Genomic DNA, 25,511 nt, shown 5'->3' with positions numbered 1-25,511 from the left:
TTAGTTTTCCACATGCACCTCCACAAGTTTTTGAGTTTTAAATTTTCTTCCCCTCCCTCCCCACCTCCCTCGCCAAGATGGTATGCAGTCTGATATAGACTCTACATATACCTTCCTATTAAACATATTTACACATTAGTCATGTTGTAAAGAAGAATTAGAACCAGTAGTAGGAACCACAAGAAAGAAGAAACAAAACAAAACAGAAGGAAAATAATCACAAATACTATGCTTCAATCTGCATTCAAACTCCATAGTTCTTTCTCTGGATGTGGATAGCATTTTCCATCATGAAACTTTTGGAGATGTCTTAGATCCTTGCATTGCTGAGAAGGCCTAAGTCTATCAAAGTTAGTCTTAGCACAATGTGGCTGTTACTATGTACAATGTTCTCCTGGTTCTGCTCACTTCACTCAGCATCAGTCCATACAAGTCTTTCCAGGTTTTTCTGAAGTCCGCTTGTCAAGCAACATTTGTTAAGCACCTACTTTGTGCTAGGCACCACCTTAGGTCCAAGGAATACAAAAATGAAATAATCCCTGCCCTCCACATCAAGAAGAACATGAACGGGAGCAGCTAGGTGGCACAGTGGATAGAGCACCATCCTGGAGTCAGGAGGACCTGAGTTCAAATCCAGCCTCAGACCAAACACTTGACACTTACTAGCTGTGTGACCCTGGGCAAGTCACTTAACCCCAATTGCCTAAAATAACCTTGATTTCCTCACCTGTGAGATATACTGGAAAGAGACTGAATTTGAATAAGAGACATAGGTTTGATCCCCAGATACTTATTTCATTTTCTGTGACCTTGAGCATATCTTTTCCAATTTGGCTCAAAGAGAGGCATAGACATCTCTAGCCTCTCCCCACCCCCCAACTCTTCTCTAAAGGAGGCGAGAGGAAACAGACAGTTGGAACTAAAGGTTACCACTCTGCTCTCCTCAGAGAGAGGGGTACTGGGCTAGAAACGTTTCCATTTGTTCCCTTAAATCTTATTAGTCTAGAGTATACAATCAGATTCAATCTAACTTCTGATCACTTCACCATTATTATCGGGAGGAAGGAGGACCCCAATTTTTTATTGACTCCTTTCCCACCAAATGCCAGTTCCACAAAGAACACATATCATGAATAGCACAGAAAACCCATTTATCCAAATTGGAAGCGAAATAGAAACCAGAGAAGGTATATGGAGAATATATACCTGACAATACAAAGTAAGGGAGCTCTGCTATTGGGAGTAAGATAATTCAGTTCAACCAAGAGCTGTACAGAACAAAGAGTTCTGTATCTCATCCAAAGGGAAACTCCCAAAGTCTCTACTGTAGCTAGCTGGCAACAGAAACATGACAGAGACTGCTACCTCTTCTCATGTTTTCCCAGAATGTTTTCATTTAGCAACGGAAAGCAAGATTGACCTCTTCCATCTTCTCCCTTGAAGCTGGAAGTCAGAAGCACCCAAAGTGACTCAATACTTGAAGACTATGAAAAATGACTTGAAGCTTAAAAAATCTCAAAAGGGACTGGCCAAGAACTGAAGCTTTTCTGCTCTCAACAACTCCACCCTGCTCTGCCTGCAGTACAGGGCATTCATCTCCACTAAATAAGGATAAATTCCCACACCAATGGACTTTGGAACAGGGAATACTTTTGTAACAATAGAACCAAAAGGAATAAAACAAATACAATGAAATTAATTGCCACATGGAGTGGAAACCCAAAGCTTTGCCCCAAAGGAATACAGTTCTGGTGCTTAGAGTCAAATTTAATTCTCTTACTTTTGTCAATAAGAACAGAATTATCTCTAGTTCTGGCTATCTGGGTGCTCAAGATCTGTGCCACTTATATATCATACTGTTGCTCTTCCTCTTCCTTTTCTCCCTTACTCTGATGTATATAAGGTATTTGTGTATTCACAGCAAGACCAGTCCTGGTCCCCAGTAAGGGAAAAGGCAGTAAACACACAGGGGTGCCCCAGTACCACTACCCTATACCTCTGTCGTCTTCTCTCTTTTTTTCCTTCTTGAAAATCCTGGGCCTCAACTTGATCTTGTTCCTTGTTCTTCACCTCTTTATGACGTTGCTTTGGTAGCCAAAACTTTATGGATAGGCCCACCTGAAGGAAACAAGCCAATTAAATGTGTGTCACATTCTTGCTTGCTCTGTCCTCCCTCTCTTGCCTTCCCCAAAGAGATAAAAGGCATATCTGGGCATCTTTCTGGGACAGTGAGCATAGAAGGGGAAAGGTGGGGCAGGGAAAATGGAGGAGGCATGTTCAAAATGATCACCTGGAGATAGAGACCTCTTGGGGGAAAGTGACATGGGAAGTGAGATGACATAAACTTTGGTAAAGATTAATAAGAAGAAATTAATTAACAGTGGGCACAGAGTCACTCTACCCATTCTCCTCCCATCAGCCCTCTCCCAGTCATTTTCCTCTTATAAGATTTCAATAGCAAGCTTGCCCACTCTTTGGGCATAAGCTCTGCCCAAATAGCAGATGCCCGCAAAGTCCAGAAATAGGGGAGAGGTGGACAAAGAAATTGACAACCATGGTAGAAAGCAAAACAGTATCGACGGAAGAGGAAGAACAAGAGCCTAGCAGGTTCAAACTACTGTAGATCCTCCACCCCACCACTGACCTGTGGGAGTCTCTGAGCAGCTGATCACTCCCTGAAGCACTGGGAGAGCCTATGTTGTATTTCTCTGAGCTCATCTGTATGGACTGGGAGTAGGAATTGAGCTTCTCGATTTGGGGCTTTCCTGAGGAAAACTGTATGGCTTTCTGTTCTGAAGAGGATTCAAAAGCTGGGAGATTCTTGGGCTGGGTTTGATTTTTTTTCCAGTAATTTCTTATGATTAAAGAATTACATATAGTTGTGCCTCAGTAAATAGCCTCAACTGAAACACAGCAGAGATAGTATTTAGAGGGGAAAGAGTTTTTCCTGAAGGGGGGAGGGAAAACATCTTGAGCCAAGAATATAAATGGATAGCTCCATTCCAAATCCTAAATTTTGAAAGGAATCTAAGTCACTATTCCTGAGGGGCAGGACCAAAGGGATGAGTCATACCAGCTGCAATAGAGCTTGAGAGAAGCCCCTGTATATGTCTGGCTGATGCATGGTTGTTTCTATGTTGTCTCCTACATTAGACTATGTTCTCCTTGAAAACAGGGGCTGTTTTTTTGCCTTTCTTTGTATCTCCAGCACTTAATACAGTGCCTGACACATACTAGGTATTTCCTAAATAAATGTTTGTTGACTTGAATGTAGCTGATACCCCAGCACTCTCTGATGCTGGATGATACACGTGATAGCTGGCATGAGTGACTGATTGACAGTCTATATTCTCATCCTTGTTACTGTGCCACTTATATGTGATACTGCTGGCACTATTAACATAGCCCAGCTCAATTCTGAGATTCGCAGTACAGTATGTGAGAGAGTGAAGAGATGAAAATGAAGCTCTAAGCAGCTTACAGCAGCTCAGCTGTGGTGGCCTGGGTTTTCCTATCCATACCCTTCAGGTGTGTGGCCTCAGCTGCTATACTTCTAAAGAAAGCAACCATGAGCATGGATAATATTTCTGTTTCCCTGAGCATCTTGTGATCTACAGTGAAGCCCTGTGCTACTTAGAGAGTACATTTAAAAGGGACCTAAAATGTTATGTTGGTGGACTTATCCATCCATTCTTGAAATCAGTTTAGAAGGGAATTCCAGCTATGATGACTGCCTGAACAAGCAAGCAGCCCAGCACCCACATATCTACTGAAGCAAAAACCTAAAAACAGCAACAAACTAAATACTGATTAGATTAAGAAATCCAAGGAGAAACTACAGTAAGTGACTATATCCATCCATGAACTGCATAAAAACATCAGCCAGGAGTTCAGGAAAATAGGAAAGAGGGCTTGCCAGAAAAGCCAGTATCAGCAAAGACAGTCGTCAGGAGCCTCCCAGAGCTACCAGAGACAAGTCAGAGTCACCTGTAGCCATTAAGTCTTTGTATTCAGAGGCAACAAACCTCAAGATGGTAGAAAGCACATGGCATGGACCTGGGAAGCAAACAGGCATAGAATTAATCAGTTCAGGAATGGCAGCTCTCAGATTGGTACACCTCAAGCCCAAGGACCTCAAGTTCCTTAGCATTTTGTCCTGAGATACCACAAAGGAGAGAAAATTAGCACTCCCCTTGTTAAAGATGGAAGAGGTCCTACTGCTCTTTATAACACATATACAGTTAAGGCAGGCCTGCACAACATACAGCCCATGGACCACTTTGGCGCACCACAAGCACCCACAGGCTGTATGTTGTGCATACCTAAGTTAAGGCATTACCACCTACTCTATGGCATCTAACTATGTTCTGGGGACAGGTAGGTGGCACAGTGGATAAAGTGTCAGGCCTGAAGTAAGAAAGATCCCAAGTTTAAATACAGCTTCCACTTACTGGCTGTGTGACCTTGGGCAAGTCACTTAACCCTGTTTGCCTCAGTTTCCTCCTCTGTAAAATGAGCTGGAGAAGGAAATGGCAAACCACTCCAGTATCTTTGCCAAGAAAATCCCAAATGGGGTCACAAAGAGTTGGACACAACTGAAATAACCAAAAAACTGCAACTTGAAAACAAGAACAAAAAACATAGAGGACCCTGGTAGGCACTGAACCTCAAAAATCCAAGGAATCCTAAACCTACCAGAACTCTTTAAAAAAATTTATTTTTCCCCAACTGCATGTAGAAATAATTTTTAACATTCCTTCTTTCCTTCCTTTTTTCTTTCTTTCTTATCCATTTTATATCCCTTAGTACTCTCTATATCTGTTTGATCCTAAATTCTTCCCTTATCCACAGATTTGATAAGTAAACTATTCCATGCTCCTCTAATTTGCTTATGGCATCACCCTTTATGTCTAAATCATGTACTTATTTTGACCTTATCTTGGTATATGGTGTGAGACGTTGGTTTAACTTAGTTTCTACCATACTGTGTTGCAGTATCCCCAGCAGGTTTTATCAAATAATTTTTTGTCCCAAAAGCTTGGATCTTTGGCTTCACAAACACTAAATTAGTATGGTCATTTGCTAAAATATATTGTATACCTAATCTATTCCACTGATCCACCACCTATTTCTTAGACAATGCCAAACTGATTTGATGATTACTATTTTGTAATACAGTTTGAGATCTGGCATGACTTGGCCACCTTCTTTCGCATTATTTTCATTGGTTTCCTTGATTGACCTTTTGTTCTAGCTCTATAAAATAATTTTTGATAGTTTGGTATAGCATTGAATAAGTAAGTTAATTCAGATAGAATTGTCATTTTATTATATTAGCTTGGCCTACCCATGAGCAACTAATGTTTTTCCAATTATTTATTTGTGTGAAAAGTGTTTTGTAATTGTGTTCATATAGTTCCTGGGTTTGTTTTGGCAGGTAGACTCTCAAATATTTTATAATGTCTACAGCAACTTTAAATGGAATTTCTCGCTACTGGACTTTGTTGATAATATATAGAAATGCTGGTGATTTAGGTGGGTTTATTTTTTATCTTGCAACTTTGCTAAAGTTGTTAGTTCAATTAGTTTTTTAGTTGACTCTCTAAGTAAGCCATCATATCATCTGTAAAGAGCAATAGTTTTGTTTCCTCATTGCCTATTCTAATTCCTTCAATTTTTTTTCTTCTCTTGCTGCCATAGCTAGAATTTCTAGTTCAATATTAAATAATATTGGTGATAATGGGCATCCTCACTTCACATCTGATTTTATCAGGAAGGCTTCTAGCTTATCCCCATTATAATTGATTCTTGCTGATGGTTTTAGATAGATACTACTTATCATTCTGAGGAAAGCTCCGTTTATGCCTATGCTCTCTGGTATTTTTAATAGCAATGAGCCTACCAGAACTCTTAGCATAAACATGCATGAGGAGGTGCAGGTCAGCGTAGAAACTCAGGTGACTGAGGGAGAGTCCAAGCTTTGCAAACCATCCTATCCAAAAGCACACCAGGGTGCAGAGCCTGGTCCCAATACAAAGACCCAATTCAGAAATTAAGGCTGGAGATATGAGCAAACGAAAGACATTAACCACAATAAAGAAGTCTGCTAGATCCACAGATAACCCAAAATACAACCTATAATAAAAAGGCAACCCCACAATAACTGTAAGCAGAGACTAAAATGAAAAATTGGGTTTTCCACAAGGACTAAGTGAATGCCCAGACAAATGAAGCAAGAGGTTAAAATGAAATAGGAGCTCTGGAGGAATGAATTAGAAGGAAAATAAATAACAGAACAGAAAGTGGTAAACATTATTTTGAAACAAAGCAGATGCCTATCAATTGGGAAATGACTGAACATTGGTTGATGTCATTTTGGTCACATCTGACTCTTTACGATCCCATTTTGAGTTTTCTTGGCAGAGATACTGGAGTGGTTTGCCATTTCTTTCTCCAGCTCATTTTACAGATGAAGACACTGAGGCAAACAGGATTAAATAACTTGCCCTGGGTCACACAGCTAATAAGTGTGTGAGGCCAGATTTGAACTCATGAAGGTGAGTCTCTCTAACTCCAGGCCTGGTGCTCTATCAACTATACTATCTAGCTGTGGCATATGAATTTAATGGAATTTTATTGCTGACTAGAAATGAGAAATATAAAAATTCAGGTAAACATAGAAAGACTTTTATGAGCAAAGAAAACAGAAACAAGACATAAGATATATATACACATCATGTTATACAGAAATATATAGATAGATATGTAGCACAGATATACATATGCAGCATGTTATACAGAAATATAGATATATTATACATATGCTACAATGAAACATATATATGCTACAATTAAGTAGATAGATGGATACACACACTACAACAAAGCAAATCAAAACAACACTAAAAGAACTCAGACAATAGATGTTGTCTAAACTTGATTAGAGGAACTAATGAAACACACTTGCCTACTCATGGTAGTAATGTGGTCAACTATACCTTTCAGATTATTCTATATACTGTCAGCTGTGGCTTCTTTGTTGGTTTAATATTAATTATTTTCCATTGGTATAAGAGGTTTATATGAAGGGGATTTGAGAAGTTGTTGGGAAGTGAAAGTGACATTAAAAAAAAAAAAACAACAACAACCAGAAAGCATCAAGAAAAGTTGTGGGTTTTTTTCTTAAATGTTCTTGTTCTCTCATTGAAAAGGTAGGGGACTATAAATATAAAACACTGCATATCCTGTTTGGACTCAGTTAATGTGTTTATTAGTTTTTTTAACAAGGATTTTTTTTCTAATCTTTTTTTTTTTTTGGTATGAAGGACTCCATGAACAAGGAGATGAGAATATATTTGGAAATGACAGCTGTAGAAAAAAACAAAACATATTCATTTAGTAATTTGAAGGGATGTGATGACATGTCCTGAAGATTTGGCAGCTTTGTCAATTACTCACTATATAATCATGAGTAAGGCACATTATAATAATGGTTTGTAATTACACAGCATTTAAAGTCTAACAGAGTTCTTTATACAGATTATCTTATTTGACCCACTTAAACTCTCTAAATTTCAATTTTTCAATCTGTAAAATGGAAATAATAATACTGTCATTACCTATATCACATTATTGTGAGGAAAGCAGTTTGTAAACTGTGAAGTACTATACATTTTGAAGTGGACAGGGCAAATTTTTTGTTTCAAAGCTGTGATTTGATCCATTTGGGCAATTGTCAAATGAGGACACACCTGTCAGAGCTGACAATTTATTGTGTAAGAGGGTTGTTTGAGGTGCTCAAAGTTTAGACCTGCCCGGAGTCACCCCATCAGTGTGCGGAGGGGAGGGAATGAGCATTTATTAAGCACTCCCTATGTGCCCAATGCTGTATTCAGTGCCTTATAGTATTAACATATTTTATCTACACAACAAAGGTAGGTGCTATCATTGTCCCCATTTTATAGTTGGGGAAACTGAGGCAAACCAAGGTGAAGTGACTAGTCCAGGGTTACACAGTTACTAAATATCTAAGGCTGGATTTGAAATCAGGTCTTCTTGACCCCAAGCCCAGTGCTCATTCACTAGGCTATTCACATAGCAGTATGTATCAGAGACAGATCTTGAACACTGTTCTTCCTGACTCAGAGCCCAGCTCTCTAGCCAGTATGTCATATTATAAATATTGGACAGGGATAGGGATTCAACCTGGAATTTTATTGGTATAAGGAATGTGTAGATGAGGAAACTTTTTCTCTCTGTCCTATAATACTGTCTCCTCTCTACAAGTTATAGTCTTAGAGAGTTGTCCAGAGTGAAGGTATTAAATACATACAGCCCACAAGGCTCCTATGTGAGGGGAAACTAGATAAAAAGTAACTGGAAAATATTTAACAAAGTAAATAAAAATACAATATAACAGATAATGTTACTGTAAGATTTTCTAAGTCAATATGGGACCTTCAAGGATCCTAATGTACAATTTAATGACCTCTTTTTCTACTTGAATTTGACACCAGTGACCTGGAGCAGAGATGTCAAACTCCAGGCCCCCTGTAGCCTGCAAAACTACCCAGTGCAACAGGAAATAAATTAAATTGTAATTGGGAGAGGGTGTGGAGCCAAGATTTAAGAGTAGAAGGAAGCAATGTAGCTGAGCTCCCATCTGCAACTCTTCCAAAAAACTATAAAATGCACCAGACTAAATCCTGATGGAGAAATCCAGAAGTCCCAATGAGTCCTCTGGTCCAAGTCAGCATAGGAGGACAGAGAGGTCTGCAGACACTGAGGACAGGACCAGGGCAGGAGCACTCCATAGCCCAGGGAGAAGTTGCACACTAGCACAAAACAAGGTTGCCGACCTATACTAGAGCCCTCTGAGACTCACATTGGGACACTTTGATGGGGACAAGTACCAAATTGCAACTTTATTTCCCACTGCTTAGTGGTAGCAGACCCAAGGCAGAGTGAGAAAGGAATCTTCACACATGCACAACATAGGGAGGCCTTGGGCTGGGCTATGTACCTAAAAAGGGTGAAGTTCAGAAACCAGCAGCAGCAGTGATGTGGCTCAGACCTCAGGTCCCAAGCAGGGTCTCACTTGAAGCATCTAGCCCAGCCTGCAGAGGAATAACCAAGACAAGAATCCCAGACCAAAGACAAGCCTACAATTCTGCCACTTTGAACCAATAGAGCTTTCCAGCTGGCTGATAGGAGTAGATTCCTGTAGCAGTCTACTCTTAACACACCCAAACCCAGGAACTTGCAGAGTTCAGACCAGGGGACAACAAGTAGACTTTGCCCTGTATCAGACCCCTTTGGAGCACTAAGCACTCATAAATACCTCACCTGTCCTTGAGATCTTGGTATAACTCAACACTTGATACCTCAAGAAAATATCAACAGAACCAGGCCAGACCTTCACCCAGAAGTACCACAGAGTCTAGCCCTAACATCAGGTCTGAAGTTAGGAAGTTGGCAGGAAGGATTGGCAAAAAAAAAAAAAAGAACCACACCATAATGAGCTATTATGGTGGCAGGGACACTTAAGACACAGAAGAAGAAACTGGCTCCAAAACATCTACAAACTATGCCTCAAAGAAAAACACAGCTTGAGCAAAAACTCAACTAAAATTCCTAGAAAAGATAAAGTGAGAGTTAAAAAAAGAAGTTTAAAGTTTTTTTTTTTATAAATTAAATGACAGTGTTTGAGGAAAAAAGAAATGAGAACTCTAAAAGAAAGAATTGGAAAGGGAATTAGTAGCTTGGTATAAGAGGTACAAAATGTTACCAAAGCAACAAACTCCCTGAAAATTATAACTGATCAAATAGAAGCCAGTGGTTTCATGAGGCAGTAAGAAATATTAAAACAATTTCAAAAGGCTGAAAAATGGGAGAAAATGTGATGTATCTAATACAAAAACCAACTGATCTCAAAAACAAATTGAAGAGAAATAATGGAGGAATTATTGGGCTATCTAAAGGCCATAACCAAAACAAGAGCCTAGACACCCTATTTCAAGAAACCCAAAATTGCCCAGCTCTCTTAGAACCAGAGGCAAAATAGAAATAGAAACAATCCACTGGTCATATCTTGAAAGAAGCTTCCAAATAGAAACTCCCAGGAATATCACAGCCCAAATCCAGAGTTTCCAGGTCAAAGAAAAAAAAATACCATAAGCAGCCAGAAAGAAAGAATTTAAGAACCAAAGAGCTACAGTATCATACATGATTTAGCAGTCACCACTATAAAGGAGTGGAGAACTTGGAATACAATGATCCAGAAGGCAAAGAATATGGGCTTACAGCCAAGAATAATTTACCCAGCAAAAGTGAGTATAATCCTTTTATTTGGGGTGGCGTGGGGAATTGTTGAAATAGAGAACTTCTAAGCATTCCTGATGAAAGGACTAGAACTGAGTTGAAAATGATATATAAACACAGGACTCAAGAGAAGCATAAAAAGGTGAATAGGAATGGATAATAATTAAGGACTAAACAAGGATAAACTGCTTATATTCAAATATGAGGAGATGATACATGTGTCAGTGTTCATAGAGGGTGTGGTTCTGCTACATCTTACTGATCTTTTTGAAAGAATGGAAAGAGAGTGAAAGGAGAATACACTTGGAGGAGAAAGGGAGAAAGGGAAGGAAGGTTAGGGAAAATTACCTCATAATCACAAGTAGACATCCATATAAACAAAGAGGAGAAGAAAGCAATTGACATATGAACCTCACTCTCATCTGAATTGGTCAAAAGAAGGAAGAATACACACGTGCATGCACACAGAGTTGGGTACAAAAATCCATTTTAGTTAATAGGAAAGTAGGAGGGAAAGGGGGGTAATGGGAAAGGAAATTAGAGTTAGGGTAGATTAAAGGAGGGATTAATTCTAAGCAAAACAAACTCTAAGGATGTACAAAAATATTTATAACTCTTTTTGAGATGGCAAATAATGGGAATCTGAGGAAGTGCTCATAAGTTGGGGAATGGATAGTATGCAATGAAATACTATTGTGCTGAACTCTTATCAGTGTAATGACCAACCAAGATTCCAGAGGACTAATAAAGAAACATGCTACCCACTTCCTGATAGGGAGGTGAAGGACTCAAAATGTAAAATGAGATAATTTTTTTCAGATATGTGGACATTTGTTTTGATTAACTATATATTTGTAATGCATATTTTTTTCTTGTGTTCTCAATTGAGGAGAGAGGGTTTGGGGCAGGAGGATGAGAAAGCAGATCTTGGCTGATTAAAACAAACAAAATATTTTAAAAATATAATTGTGAAATGTTTGACAAAATAAATAAAAAATACAACACAACACAGATAATGTTAATTTGTGGTTTTTTTTAAAGTCAACATAAGGGCCCAAGTGATCTGTCTCAATTTGAGTCTGACACCATTAGCCTAGAACCTTGGGAGCTTAAGTGACTTATCCATGGTCACATAGCCAATATATATCAGGGGCAGGACTTGAACACAGGTCTTTCTTGTTTCAAGACCAACTCTATCTATATACCCTACACCACATTGCCTCTTTATAAAACTGTATAAAGTGTTTATTTTATTTTCAAACAAAAAAACTCCTTCTCTACCCTTCACCTTCCCTTCTCCCCCAGAAAACAAAACCTCTGTTACAAATATGTATAATCAAAGAAAACAGATTTTCACATTGTCCATGTCCCCAAAAAAATATGCCTTAATCTGTACTCTGAGATAAATATTCTCTCTATCAGGAGGTGGGCAATACATTTCATCAAGAATCACTTGGAATTGTGCTTGGTCATTATGTTGAACGGAGTTCTTAAGTCCTTCGAAGTTGTTTGTCCTTACAATATTATTGTAATTGTATTAATTGTACACCTGGTTCTGCTCACCTCTCTCTGTATCAATTCATACACATCTTCCAAAGTTTCTCTAAAACTGTCCTCTTCATCATTTCATATAACATAGTAATACCCTATCCAAGGATGTGTTGGTAAATGCTTAATAACCTCCTGAAAATATATGTGTGTATGCACATATATGTGACACATTTTTTAAATGAAATCTCCATTATTAACATTTTCTCCATCACTTTCTTAAGTCCAGATAATCAACTAAACAATAAATCAAGCCCTGATTCATTGTGTTTGCTGAATTCCAAGGTGTCAGTTATTCAGTCAATAAACATTTATCAAGCACCTACTATGTGCCAGGTACTGTGCTAAGCACTTAGGATAGAAAAAGAGACAAAAAACAGTCCCTAACTTCAAGTAGTTCACAATCTAATGGGTGTAAATGTTCACACTGAAAATTTAATGATCAGCTGTCCCAACCTACTTCAAGCTGGCTTCAGCACATCTCTGATTCTATCATATTCATATATCGTAACTTGTTCAGCCATTCCCCCTTTGATAGGCACCCTCTTAATTTCTAATTCTTCCCCATAAGGTATTTCTTTGTTATTATAAGAAACTCACTGGACAAAAATGAATGCTTTTAATTTAAAATGTCTCCCAGCTACCTACGTGGTCTCTAACTCTGGAGAGGTAAACACTGATACCTGTTAAATGGGAATGATAATAAATGATCTATCTCACAAGGTGATTGTAAGGTGAGCACTTTGTAAACCATAAGGTACTGGTCAAACATGAACTATTATCACTGTTGCTGGTGTAGAAGCAGGCACTGACCACTGAATCCTATGTGATGGAATAGGTAAGGGGCTCCAAAAGCTCATTTCAGGCAACGCAGAAGTCTCAGATCTTTCCAGATTGGGGGTAGGGGACCAGCACCTAAAAGGGAGCAGGGTGGAAGCCAAGCCCCATAAGATATGCCAACAAGAGATGAAGATTTTAGGAAGATTCTTTGTGAATCCTGAGAGCAGATGGGAATGAGAGATGAGCCATCTTTCTAGCTCACCCACCCCACTGCAGGTCAGCATCAACCTTGCACCTGACAGACTGAATTTCCTCTCTAGGGACCAGGCAGTTGGAACATTTTCAAAGTCTACAACACAATGATTTCAGCAACGCCATTGTTCCCAGGCTTTCCCTGGGACTTTAGTGTTTCCAGGAGAAGGCCGGAAGGGTGAAACTTCCAACCCCAGACTGCAGATTCTGCCAAGGAGGAGGAATTAAAGGTGCTAATTAAACATTCCTAAAGGGTCTCCTAGAATATTGAGATTGATTCAAAGGACAAGGCCTTCCAACTCATACTTTTCTTCCTTTTAAAAAAATCATTGCACCTAAATACCATGTTTATAGATGTTTAAAATAGATTTTGTTCATCTTTTTTACAGCTCCTAGATTTTCCCTGTCCATAGCTTTCTTCTTCCCTAAATTGTAATAGCATTTTATCTCCACTCTGCAAATGCCACCTTTGATAGTCACCTATGCAATAATTCATATAGACCTTTACTTTCTTTCCCAAAGTGCAAGACAGGATGACTGGATTACTAAAGCTTCACTTTTGGATTTGATCCCCATTGGGGTTAGCTTCACACAGATATCATTTGATATACTACTCCTTAGTCCTGTTCACAAGGGGAACTACCTGTGTCAAGGTAGTTTGACAAGTCACTTAATCTGTCTAGGCCTCAGTTTCCTCACTTGTAAAATAAAGTGATTCGACTAGATGACCTCTGAAGTCTCTTTCCAACTCCCAATCAATGATCCTGTATCTAATTGGTGGACAGTTTAATCTAACCAACAAGCACTACTGGAGAAAGAATTCAATGGCCAGTTGTTTCTATTGAATGATCATTGCACTCATCTTTTTCTTTTCTAATAAATGAATCATTAATGTTCTTTTTTATATCAGCCACTTCCCAGTGACTGTCTTACACAAACACACACACACACACACACACACACACACACACACACACCCCTCTCCCTTATAACAAAGAATTAGAGTTAAACAAAACAAATCAATATATAGTCCATATTTGAAGGCACACGCCACATCCTGAGCATTTTGTCTCTCCCCCATCTGCTGACAAGGGAAAGGCGACCTTCACTGACAGGTCTCTGAAGCCACAGCTGGTCATTGCATCTGAATTCTAATGTCTTTCAAGGTTGCTTTCCCATGCATTATTCTGATCATTTTATAAATTGTTTTCCTGCTTCTGGTTACTTCACTCTATATCAGATTAATCTTTCCAGTGGCTTCATTTTTACGTCCAAAAGATGATGCATTTTTGAGGATGGAGAGTTTCAGAAGTTTTGAGCATCTTTGTAATATGTGTGACTATGGAAATGGAAGGCATTACTAAACTAGAAATGGTCACTAAGGAAAAACTCCATGCACAGCCCTTTAAAATGATGCTGGGGAGGGAAGAGGAGAGAAAGGACACAAACAAATATTGAGATGTGGTCCTTACCCTAGAGAAACTTATTTAAACATAGTCTAGTTGGGAAGACCATATATATAAAAATATAATTAATGACACATAGAATTATGTTCCTCTTTCACAAATCAATGAGCACAAAACCAAAATGAACACCATATGTTATGATCTCTAGTTTGCTTTGTGAACCACATACTCTGAATATGTTTGTAATGATATTTGGGACCATGAGCTGTACTATGACCCCTCTAAAATTTGCTCTTTTTCACTTATTTAGTTATATACTTATTCTGGGTATAGAAAAGAAAAAAAAATTCCATTTTTTTCAATTTTTTCAATTTTTACATTTTTAGTTCCAAAATCTATCCCTCCCTCCTTCCCCTCCCCATTCTCTGAGACAGTAAGCAATTAGATATAGGTTATACATTTACAACTGTGTAAAACATTTCTGTATTAGTCATTTTGTACAAGAAGACAAACAAAAGAAAAAAACTAAAGAAAAAAGGTGAAAAGTAGCATGTTTCAGTCTGTATTCAAACAATATCAGTTCTTTCTCTGGAGGAGGATAGTATGCTTCATCATTAGCCCTTTGGGATTGTCTTGGATCATTGTATTGCTGAGAATAGGTAAGTCATTTCTTTTTCTGAGATGGGGTTATTTAAGTATTTTACTTCCTTTTCTGTTAATCTGGGCAATTTATATTTTTGTAAATATTTATCCATTTCACTAAGATTGTCAAATTTATTGGCATACAGTTGGGCAAAATAGTTCCTAATTATTGTTTTAATTTCCTCTTCCTTGGTGGTGGATGTACCCTTTTCATTTTTGATAATGGTAATTTGGCTTTCTTCTTTCTTTTTTTTAAATAAATTAACCAAAGGTTTATCTATTTTATTGGTTTTTTCATAAAACCAGCTCTTAGTTTTATTTATTAGTTCAATAGTTTTCTTAATTGAACAAGCCATTGATGGACTCCCTAGGAAAAAATCTCCAGGGCCAGATGGATTTACAAGCGAATTCTATCAAACATTTAAAGAACAATAAATTTCAATACTATATAGACTATTTGGGAAAATAGGTGAAGGAGTCTTACCAAATTCTTTTTATGATACAAATATGGTGCTGATACCTAAATCAGGAAGAGTCAAAACAGAGAAATAAAATTATAGGCCAATTTCCCTAATGAAAATAGATGCAAAAATTTTAAACAAAATATTAGCAAATAGATTGCAGCAGCTTATCACAAAAATAATACACTATGACGAGGTAAGATTTATAACAGGAATGCAGGGCTGGTTCAATATTAGGAAAACTATCAGAATAATTGATCATATCAACAACAAAACTAACAGAAACCACATGATCATCTCAATAGATGCAGAAAAAGCTTTTGACAAAATACAACACCCATTCCTATTAAAAACACTAGAGAGGGCACAGGAATAAATGGAGTCTTCCTTAAAATAATAAACAGCATCTACCTAAAATCTTCAGCAAGCATCATATGTAATGAGGACAAGCTAGACGCATTTCCAATAAGATCGGGGGTGAAACAAGGATGTCCATTATCACCACTGTTGTTCAATATTGTACTGGAAATGCTAACTTTAGCAATAAGAGAAGAAAAAGAAATTGAAGGTATTAGAATAGACAAAGAAGAAACAAAGCTATCACTCTTTGCAGATGATATGATGATATACTTAGAGAATCCTAGAGAATCAAGTAAAAAACTACTTGAAATAATAAACAACTTTAGCAAAGTTGTAGGCTATAAAATAAACCCACATAAATCATCAGCATTTCTATATATTACAAACAAAGCCCAACAGAAAGAGATAGAAAGAGAAATTCCATTTAAAGTTATTGTAGACATTATAAAATATTTAGGAATCTACCTACCAAAATAAACCTAGGAACTATACGAACACAATTACAAAACACTTTTCACACAAATAAAGTCAGATCTAAATAATTGGAAAAACATCGGTTGCTCATGGGTCAGCCAAGCTAATATAATAAAATGACAATTCTACCTAAGCTAATTTACTTATTCAGTGCCACACCAGTCAAACTACCAAAAAATTATTTTATAGAGTTAGAAAAAATAATAACAAGATTCATTTGGAAGAACAAAAGGTCCAGAGTATCAAGGGAACTAATGAAAAGAAATGCAGGGGAAGGTGGCCTAGCCATTCCAGATCTTAAAATGTATTATAAAGCAGCAATCATCAAAACTGCTTGGTACTGGCTAAGAAATAGAGTGGTGGGATCAGGGGAATAGGTTAAGTATGCAAGACACAATAGTCAATGACTACAGTAATCTATTATTTGATAAACCCAAAGATCCCAGTTTCTGGGATAAGAACTCATTATTTGACAAAAACTGCTGAGAAAGCTGGAAAAGAGTATGGCAGAAACTAGGCATAGACCAAAATCTCACACCATATACCAAAATAAAGTCAAAATGGGTTCACGATTTAGATATAAAGGCTGATACTGTAAGGAAACTGGGAGAGCAAGGAGTAGTTTACCTATCAGATTTATGGAGAACAGAAGAATCCATGACCAAACAGGAGATAGAGAACATTATGAGATGTAAAATGTAACTTTGATTACATTGAAATGAAAAGCTTTTGCACAAACAAAACCAATGCAAACAAGATTAGGAGGGAAGCAGAAAATTGTGAAAGAATTTTTACAACCAGTCTCTCTGATAAGGGCCTCATTTCTAAAATATATAGAGAATTAAGTCAAATTTATAAGAATACAAGTCATTCCCCAATTGATAAGTCATCAAAGGATATGAACAGACAGTACTCAGATGAAGAAATTAGAGCCATCTATAGTCATATGAAAAAATGCTCTAAATCACTATTGATTAGAGAAATGCAAATCAAAACAACTCTGAGGTACCACATCACACCTATCAGAATGGCCAACATGACAAAACAGGAAAATGATAAATGTTGGGGTGGGAAAATTGGAACACTAATGCATTGTTGGTGGAGTTGTGAAATGATCCAACCATTTGGAGAGCAATTTGGAACTATGCCCAAAGGGCTATAAAAATGTGCATACCCTTCGACCCAGAAATAGCACTTCTAGGGCTATATCCCAAAGAGATCATACAAATGGGGAAAGGACTTACATGTACAAAAATATTCATAGTAACTCTTTTTGTGGTGGCAAAGAATTGGAAATTGAAAGGATGCCCATCAACTGGGGAATGGCTGAGCAAGTTGTGGTATATGAATGTGATGGAATACTATTGTGCTATGAGAAATGATGAACAGGCTGACTTCAGAAAAACCTGGAAAGACTTGTATGATCTGATGCTGAGTGAAGTGATCAGAACCAAGAGAATGTTGTACACAGTAACAGCCATGTTGTGCAATGACTAAAATTGATAGACTTAACCCTTCTCAGTAATACAAGGATCATCTCCTAAGGCCTCATGATGGAAAAAGCTATCCACATCCAAAGAAAGAACTATGGAGTTTGAATGCAGATTGAAGCATACTATTTACTATTTTTTTTTCTTCTGTTGTGTTTTGTTTCCTCTTTCTGGTGGTTCCTCCTATTGGTTCTAATTCTTACTTGCAACATCACTAATGTGAAAATATGTTTAATACAAATGTATATGTATAGCCTATATCAGATTGCACGCCATCTTGGGGAGGGAGGTAGAGAGGAAGGGGGAGAAAAATTTAAAACTCAAAAGCTTATGGAAGTGATTGTTGATAAATCAAAATAAATTAATAAAGTTTAAAAAATAAATTTAAAAAAAAAGAATGGCTAAGTTATTCGCAGTTCTTCATCAAACAGTATTGCTATTACTGTGTGCAACATTCTCCTGGTTCTGTTCACTTCACTATGAATCAGTTCATGTAAGTCATTCCAGGTTTTTCTGAAATCATCCTGCTTGTCATTTCTTATAGTGCAATAATATTCCATTACAATCATATACCACAGCTTGTTTACCTATTTCCCAATTGATGGATATCCTCTCAATTTCTAATTCTTAGCCACCACAAAAAGAGCTGCTATAAATATTTTTTTTGTACAAATAGGTCCTTCCCCCTTTTTTTGAATGTCTTTGGGATATACACCTAGCAGTGGTATTGATGTATCAAAGGGTATTCACAGTTTTATAGCCCTTTGGGCCAATTCCAAATTGCTCTCCAGAAGAGTTGGATTAGTTCACAACTCTACCAACAGTACGTTAATATCCCAGTTTTCCCATAACCCCTCCAGCATTCAACATTTTTCTTTTTTGTCACATTAACCAATCTGATAGGTGTGAGGAGGTGTGTCAGTTGTTTTAATTTGCATTTCTCTAGTCAACAGTGAGTTAGAGCATTTTTTCATATGACTATAAATAACTTTGATTTCTTTGTTTGAAAACTGCCTGTTTATATCTTTTGACCATTTATCGACTGGGAATAACTTGTATTTTTATAAATTTGACTCAGTTCTCAATATATTTGAGAAATGAGGCCTTTATCGGAGATATTTGTTGTACAATTCCCCCACCCCACCCCCCAGTTTTTGCTTTCCTTATAAGTTTGGTTGTATTGGTTTTGTTTGTGCAAAAACTTTTAAATTTTATACAATCAAAATTATCTATTTTGCATTTTGTAATGCTCTCTATATTTTCTTCAGTCCTAAATTTTTCCCTTATCCATAAATCTGACAGATAAACTATTCTATACTCTTTTAATTTGCTTACAATTCACCCTTTATGTGTAAATCATGTACCCATTGTGACCTTATGTTGGTATATGGTGTGAGATGTTGGTCTATACCTACTTTCTGCTACACTATTTTCCAGTTTTCCCAGCAGTTTCATTAAGAAAAAAAGATCCTAGTTTTTCAAACATATCAATCACAATCAGTTTGTGATTTTAAAAAAATCAGATGCTAAGTGGAAAATTTTCTCCAGGTCAGAGAATCCTGGATCAGCAGCAACATCACCTGGGAAGTAGATAACCATCCAGTGATAAATATGGTTTTGCTGCTCCATAAGTTATATACTTTATATATTAGAGAATGAAATAATGCCTGTAAAGTGCTTTGTTGGTGGAAAAGAACATATAAATTTGAGTTGTGGTTATTGTTATAATTCTGAAGAGAAACAGACACTGTATGCTAAGATGAAGGAATAACAATTAACAAATTAATAAATCAAGGTTCTGTTTATGTTATTATCAAAAGAAATAGCTATTTCTTTACTTAAGTAGAGACCTATATCTGTAAGTGTCCCTAAGAATGTAAATTCACATTTAAGTATATGGCATTTTGTGCCTTACATCTGTCATCTTATGTGATCCTTACAACAATCCTTTTTTTTTTTTTTTTGGATATTGGGGTTAAGTGACTTGCCCATGGTCACACACCTAGTAAGTGTCAAGTGTTTGGTCTGAGGCCAGATTTGAACTCAGGTTCTCCTGACTTCAGGGCCAGTGCTCTATCCACTGCACCACCCAGCTGACCTTACAACAATCCTTTAAAGCAGGCAGTGCCTATAAACATTATTTCCCTTATTTTATGTATGAGAAAATATAACTAGTAGTGGATACAGTAGTATAGTGGAGCTGGACTTGAAACCAGGTCTTCTGAATCCAAGTCCAAGGCCCTTACAGCTACTGCTCCTCACTACTATTAAAAAGTATTGACAAAGGTAAGGAAATTCAAGTCTGTGCGTTCAAATTAATGGTTAAAAATCATGTTAAATGTGAAAATCATGGTTCCCCAGGGCTTAAAGTAAAGAAAGAGCCCCTTGGTTTAAGAAAAATAGTTTTTTAGGTTAGAGAATAAATAGAACCCTAATTCACAAATTTCCTTATTCAAGTCTCTTCCTAAGAGGTCAAAGGAGAACACTATAATGTTCAATGGTATCTACTGTGAGGGTGCTGGAGGGCTAGTTCCATGATTAGCCACAATGAAAGACAAAAACAACAATGTAATGGAGGAATGGCTCATGATGAGACTCCATCAGCTTATACGGTTGATGCAACCTTTCCATGTGGAGTTTGCTGTTTTTCAGCTCCCTTTTGAGTGTTTTCTTCATTCTTCGTTAGAATGTAAGTTCCTTCGGCCTTCCACTTCCCGGAGCCAAGATGGCAGAGTAAAAAGATAGTCACTCTCACCCTCCCCTTTCAACCTCTGAAAACCCAGAAAATATCACCCCAGAAAAAACCCTGAAACAGCTGAACCAGAAGAAAGATGGGGTGCAGCAGTACAGTAGCCCAGGTAGCTAGAGGGATTAATGGGAAAGGCCCCTCTTACCCTAGAGGAAGGGGAGCAGTATGAAACAGGAGTCGCCCAGTCAGCTAGTGGAAAGACCCACTTTAGCAAACCAGGAGAAGATTCTTGTGCCTAGACATTCTACAGCAAATGGGTCTCCCAGTGCCTCAGCAAAAATAAGGGAAGCAGCACTACAAAGGGCCCCAGCAACCAGCAGCATTCGTGTGAAAGGAGCTGAAGAAAGCAACCTAGAGGTGCCAAAAAGTTCCAGCCTTGTTGATTCCAGCCCAACACCATGTAAGCTGTCAGAACCCTACAGCCTCCAACTGCCAACCAGGAGGAGATCCCGAAGCCCAGGTGGTAGAGCAGGCACATGCCAACAGCTGTACCTCCGAGTGCCTCAGTGAGGGTGGGGTAACTGGTGGAAACCAGCTCAGAAAACCACCAGGTGCCTCGGCATTCTACAGCAAAGAAGTCTTCCAGTGCCTCAACAGAAATAAGGGAGGCAGCACTGCAAGGGGCCCCAGGCAGATAAACACCTGGCAGCACTTATCTAAAAGGAGCTAAACAAAGCTAACGGAAAGGAAAAGCAGGCAACCTAGATTTACCTGAAAGTCCCAGCCTTGCTGATTCCAGACCAACACCAGATAAGCTGTCAGAACTCTACAGCCTCCAGTTGCCAACATAAGAGGCCCCAGCACACAAAGCCAGTGACCAAGACCTAGGCTCCTAACATAAGAAGCTTGGGTCAGTGCCCTCTGTTCCCCAGCAGGAGAGCTTAATCTCTTTAAAGGTCAGGGAATAAAGAAACACCATGAGTAAAAAGAAATGTACAATAGATTCATATTATAAGAAGAGTGAAGATCAAGACAGAAATTCTGAAGAGGACAATACTGTCATCAAACCCACCTCTGCAACATCAAAAGGGAATATGAACTGGTCTGAAGCCCAAAAAGCCTTCTTAGAAGAACTCAAGAAGGATTTTAAAAGTCAAATGAGAGAGGTAGAGGAGTCCTTTAAAAGTACAATTGGCCAATTGGAAAAAAAGTACATTGAAGAAAACAAGTCCCTAAAACACACAATTGGCCAATTGGAAAAAAAAAAAAGTACAATGAAGAAAATAAATCCCTTAAAAATACAATTGACCAATTGGAGAAGAAAGTACAAAATCTAACAGAAAAAAAAACAATATGTTACAAATTAGAATTGAGCAAATGGAAACTAAGGACTCTATAAGAGAGCAAGAATCAGTCAAACAGAAACAAAAAAATGAAAAAATAGATGAAAATGTAAAATACCTCATGGGTAAAACAGCTGACCTGGAAAATCGATCCAGGAGAGACAATTTAAAAATTATAGGCCTACTTGAAAATCATGATGAAAAAAAAGAGCCTGGACAATATCCTTCAAGAAATTATAAAGGAAAACTGCCCTGAAGTCCTAGAACCTGAAGGTAAAATAACTATAGAAAGAATCCATCACTCCCCGCCTGAAAGAGATCCCAAATTGAAAATGCCAAGGAATATAATAGCTAAATTCCAAAATTACCAGATTAAAGAGAAATTACTGCAAGCAGCCAGAAAGAAACAATTTAAATATCATGGAACCACAGTCAGGATTACACAGGACCTAGCAGCTTCTACATTAAAAGACCATAGGGCATGGAACATGATATTCCATAAGGCAAAGGAGCTTGGAATGCAGCCAAGGATTAACTACCCAGCAAAAATGAGCATGATTTTCAGGGAAGGAGATGGATATTCAACAAAATAAGGGACTTCCAAACATTGCTGATAAAAAGACCAGAGCTCAACAAAAAATTTGATCTTCAAGTACAAGATTCAAGAGAGACATAAAAAGGTAAATGGGACAGAAAGATACAATATGTTGTTAATAAGGGCAAAATGTTTACATCCCTATGAGGGAAGACGACCCTTGAAACTCTTGAGAACTGTATTGTTATTATACCATGTTAAAGGAGTATACATAAAGGGGGTGGATAGAAGTTGACTTTGATGCAATGAGAAAAAAAAATTTAATCAAGTGGGTTAAATGGATCCAAGTAGGTGGATTAGTCTGAGCTAAGAAAATGTACTGAGAAAGGAGGAGGCAGACAAGGGTAAATTACATTACAGGAAAAGACACAAAAACCTATTAGAGCAGAGGTAAAGAAGGGAGGGCGATAAGCATTGTTTGAACCTTACTCTCATCAGATTTGGCTCAAGAAGGGAATAACATAATCAGTTAGGTATAGAAATCTAACTTGCACTATAGGTAGTAGGAGGGGAAAGGGGAAAGAAAAGGGAGGGGGGATAGAAGGGAGGGAAGAAGCAGTAAGGGTAAAGGGGAAGAAAAGGGAAAGAGATAATAGAAGGAGATGGGACTGAAGGAGGCACTGGTCAAAAGCAAAACACTAGTGAGGGGGGGAAGGAGAAAGGAGAAAGAAAAGCATAAACGGGGGGAAAAAGGATGGAGAAAAAGACACAGATGGTAATCATAACTGTAAATGTGAATGGGATGAACTCTCCCATAAAACAGAAGCGTACAGCAGATTGGATTAAAAGCCATAATCCTATAATATATTGTTTACAGGAAACACATTTGAAAAAGAGTGACATATACAGGGTAAAGGTAAAAGGCTGGAGCAAAATATATTATGCTTCAGCTGAAGCAAAAAAAAAGTAGGGGTAGCAATCCTGATCTCAGACAAAGCAAAAGCAAAAATAGATTTTATCAAAAGAGACAAGGAAGGAAACTACATCCTGCTAAAAGGCACCATAGACAATGAAGTAATATCATTACTAAACATATATGCAACAAATGGAATAGCATCCAGATTCTTAGAGGAGAAGTTCAGGGAGTTACAGGAAGAAATAGACAGCAAAACTATACTAGTGGGGAACCTCAACCTCCTCCTCTCTGAACTAGATAAATCTAACCACAAAATAAACAAGAAAGAAGTTAAGGAGATGAATAGAACATTAGAAAAGTTAGGCATAATAGACCTGTGGAGAAAACTGAATGGGGATAGAAAGGAATATACTTTTCTCATGACACATACGCAAAAACCGACCATGTACCAGGGCATAAAAACCTCACAATCCAATGCAGAAAGGCAGAAATATTAATTGCATCCTTTTCAGATCATGATGCAATAAAAATTATATGTAACAAAGGGCCATGGAAAGATAGACTAAAAAATAATTGGAAACTAAATAATCTAATCCTAAAAAATGATTGGGTCTAAGAACAAATCATAGAAACAATCAATAATTTCATTCAAGAGAATGACAATAATGAGGCAACATACCAAACCTCATGGGATGCAGCAAAAGCAGTTCTTAGGGGAAGTTTTATATCTCGAAATGCTTACATAGATAAAATAGAAAAAGAGGAGATCAATGAATTGGGCATACAACTAAAAAAACTAGAAAAAGAACAAATTAAAAATCCTCAATTAAACACCAAATTAGAAATACTGAAAACCAAAGGAAAAATTAATAAAATTGAAATTAAGAAAACTATTGAACTAATAAATAAAACTAAGAGCTGGTTTTATGAAAAAACCAATAAAATAGATAAACCTTTGGTTAATCTAACTAAAAAAAGAAAGAAAGAAGAAAACCAAATTACTAGTATCAAGAATGAAAAGGGTGAAACAACCACCAAGGAAGAGGAAATTAAAACAACAATTTGGAATTATTTTGCCCAACTATATGCCAACAAATTTGACATTCTTAGTGAAATGGATATATATTTACAAAAATAGAAATTACCCAGATTAACAGAAGAGGAAGTAAAATACTTAAATAACCCCATCTCAGAAAAAGAAATTGAACAAGTCATTGATGAACTCCCTAGGAAAAAATCTCTGGGGCCAGATGGATTTACATGCGAACTCTATCAAACATTTAAAGAACAATTAATTCCAATACTATATAAACTATTTGGTAAAATAGGTAAAGAAGGAATCTTACCAAATTCTTTTTATGATACAGATATGGTGCTGATACCTAAACCAGGAAAAGTCAAAACAGAGAAAGAAAATTATAAACCAATTTCTCTAATGAATATAGTTGCAAAAATTTTAAACAAAATATTAGCAAATAGATTACAGCAACTTATCACACAAATAACACACTATGACCAGGTAGGATTTATACCAGGAATGCAGGGCTGGTTCAATATAAGGAAAACTATCAGCATAATCCATCATATCAACACCAAAACTAACAGAAACCACATGATCATCTCAATAGATGCAGAAAAAGCTTTTGACAAAATACGACACTCATTCCTATTAAAAACACTAGAGAGCATAGGTATAAATGGAGTCTTCCTTAAAATAATAAATAGCATCTATCTAAAACCTTCAGCAAGCATAATATGTAATGGGGACAAACTAGAAGCATTTCCAATAAGATTGGGTGTGAAACAAGGATGTCCATTATCACCACTGTTCTTCAACATCGTACTGGAAACGTTAGCTTTAGCAATAAGAAAAGAAAAAGACATTGAAGGCATTAGAATAGGCAAAGAAGAAACAAAGCTGTCTACTCTTTGCAGATGGCATGATGTTATATTTAGAGAATCAAGTAAAAAACTACCTGAAATAATAAACAACTTTAGTTAAGTTGTAGGCTATAAAATAAACCCACATAAATCATCAGCACTTCTATATATTACCAACAAAGCCCAACAGCAAGAGACAGAAAGAGAAATTCCATTTAAACTTACTGTAGACATTATAAAATATTTAGGAGTCTACCTCCCGAAATAAACCCAGGAACTCTATGAACATAATTACAAAACACTTTCCACACAAATAAAATCAGATCTAAATAATTGGAAAAACATCAGTTGCTCATGGGTAGGCTGAGCTAATATAATGAAAATGACGATTCTACCTAAGCTAATTTACTTATT

At 37.2% G+C, this 25,511-nt stretch overlaps 1 non-coding gene across 1 annotated transcript; it reads left to right on the top strand.

The window, feature by feature from the left end:
* Positions 1-4,158: 4,158 nt before the first annotated feature.
* On the top strand, positions 4,159-4,284 carry LOC114030503. Its single transcript, XR_003567622.1, has one exon. It is a non-coding gene; the product is annotated as a U6atac minor spliceosomal RNA (small nuclear RNA).
* The last annotated feature ends 21,227 nt before the right edge of the window (positions 4,285-25,511 follow it).

The sequence above is a fragment of the Vombatus ursinus genome, unplaced genomic scaffold, assembly GCF_900497805.2.
Source record: "Vombatus ursinus unplaced genomic scaffold, bare-nosed wombat genome assembly UNPS02014959.1, whole genome shotgun sequence".
Lineage (NCBI taxonomy): Eukaryota > Metazoa > Chordata > Mammalia > Diprotodontia > Vombatidae > Vombatus > Vombatus ursinus.
This window is presented reverse-complemented; position numbering and strand designations above follow the sequence as displayed.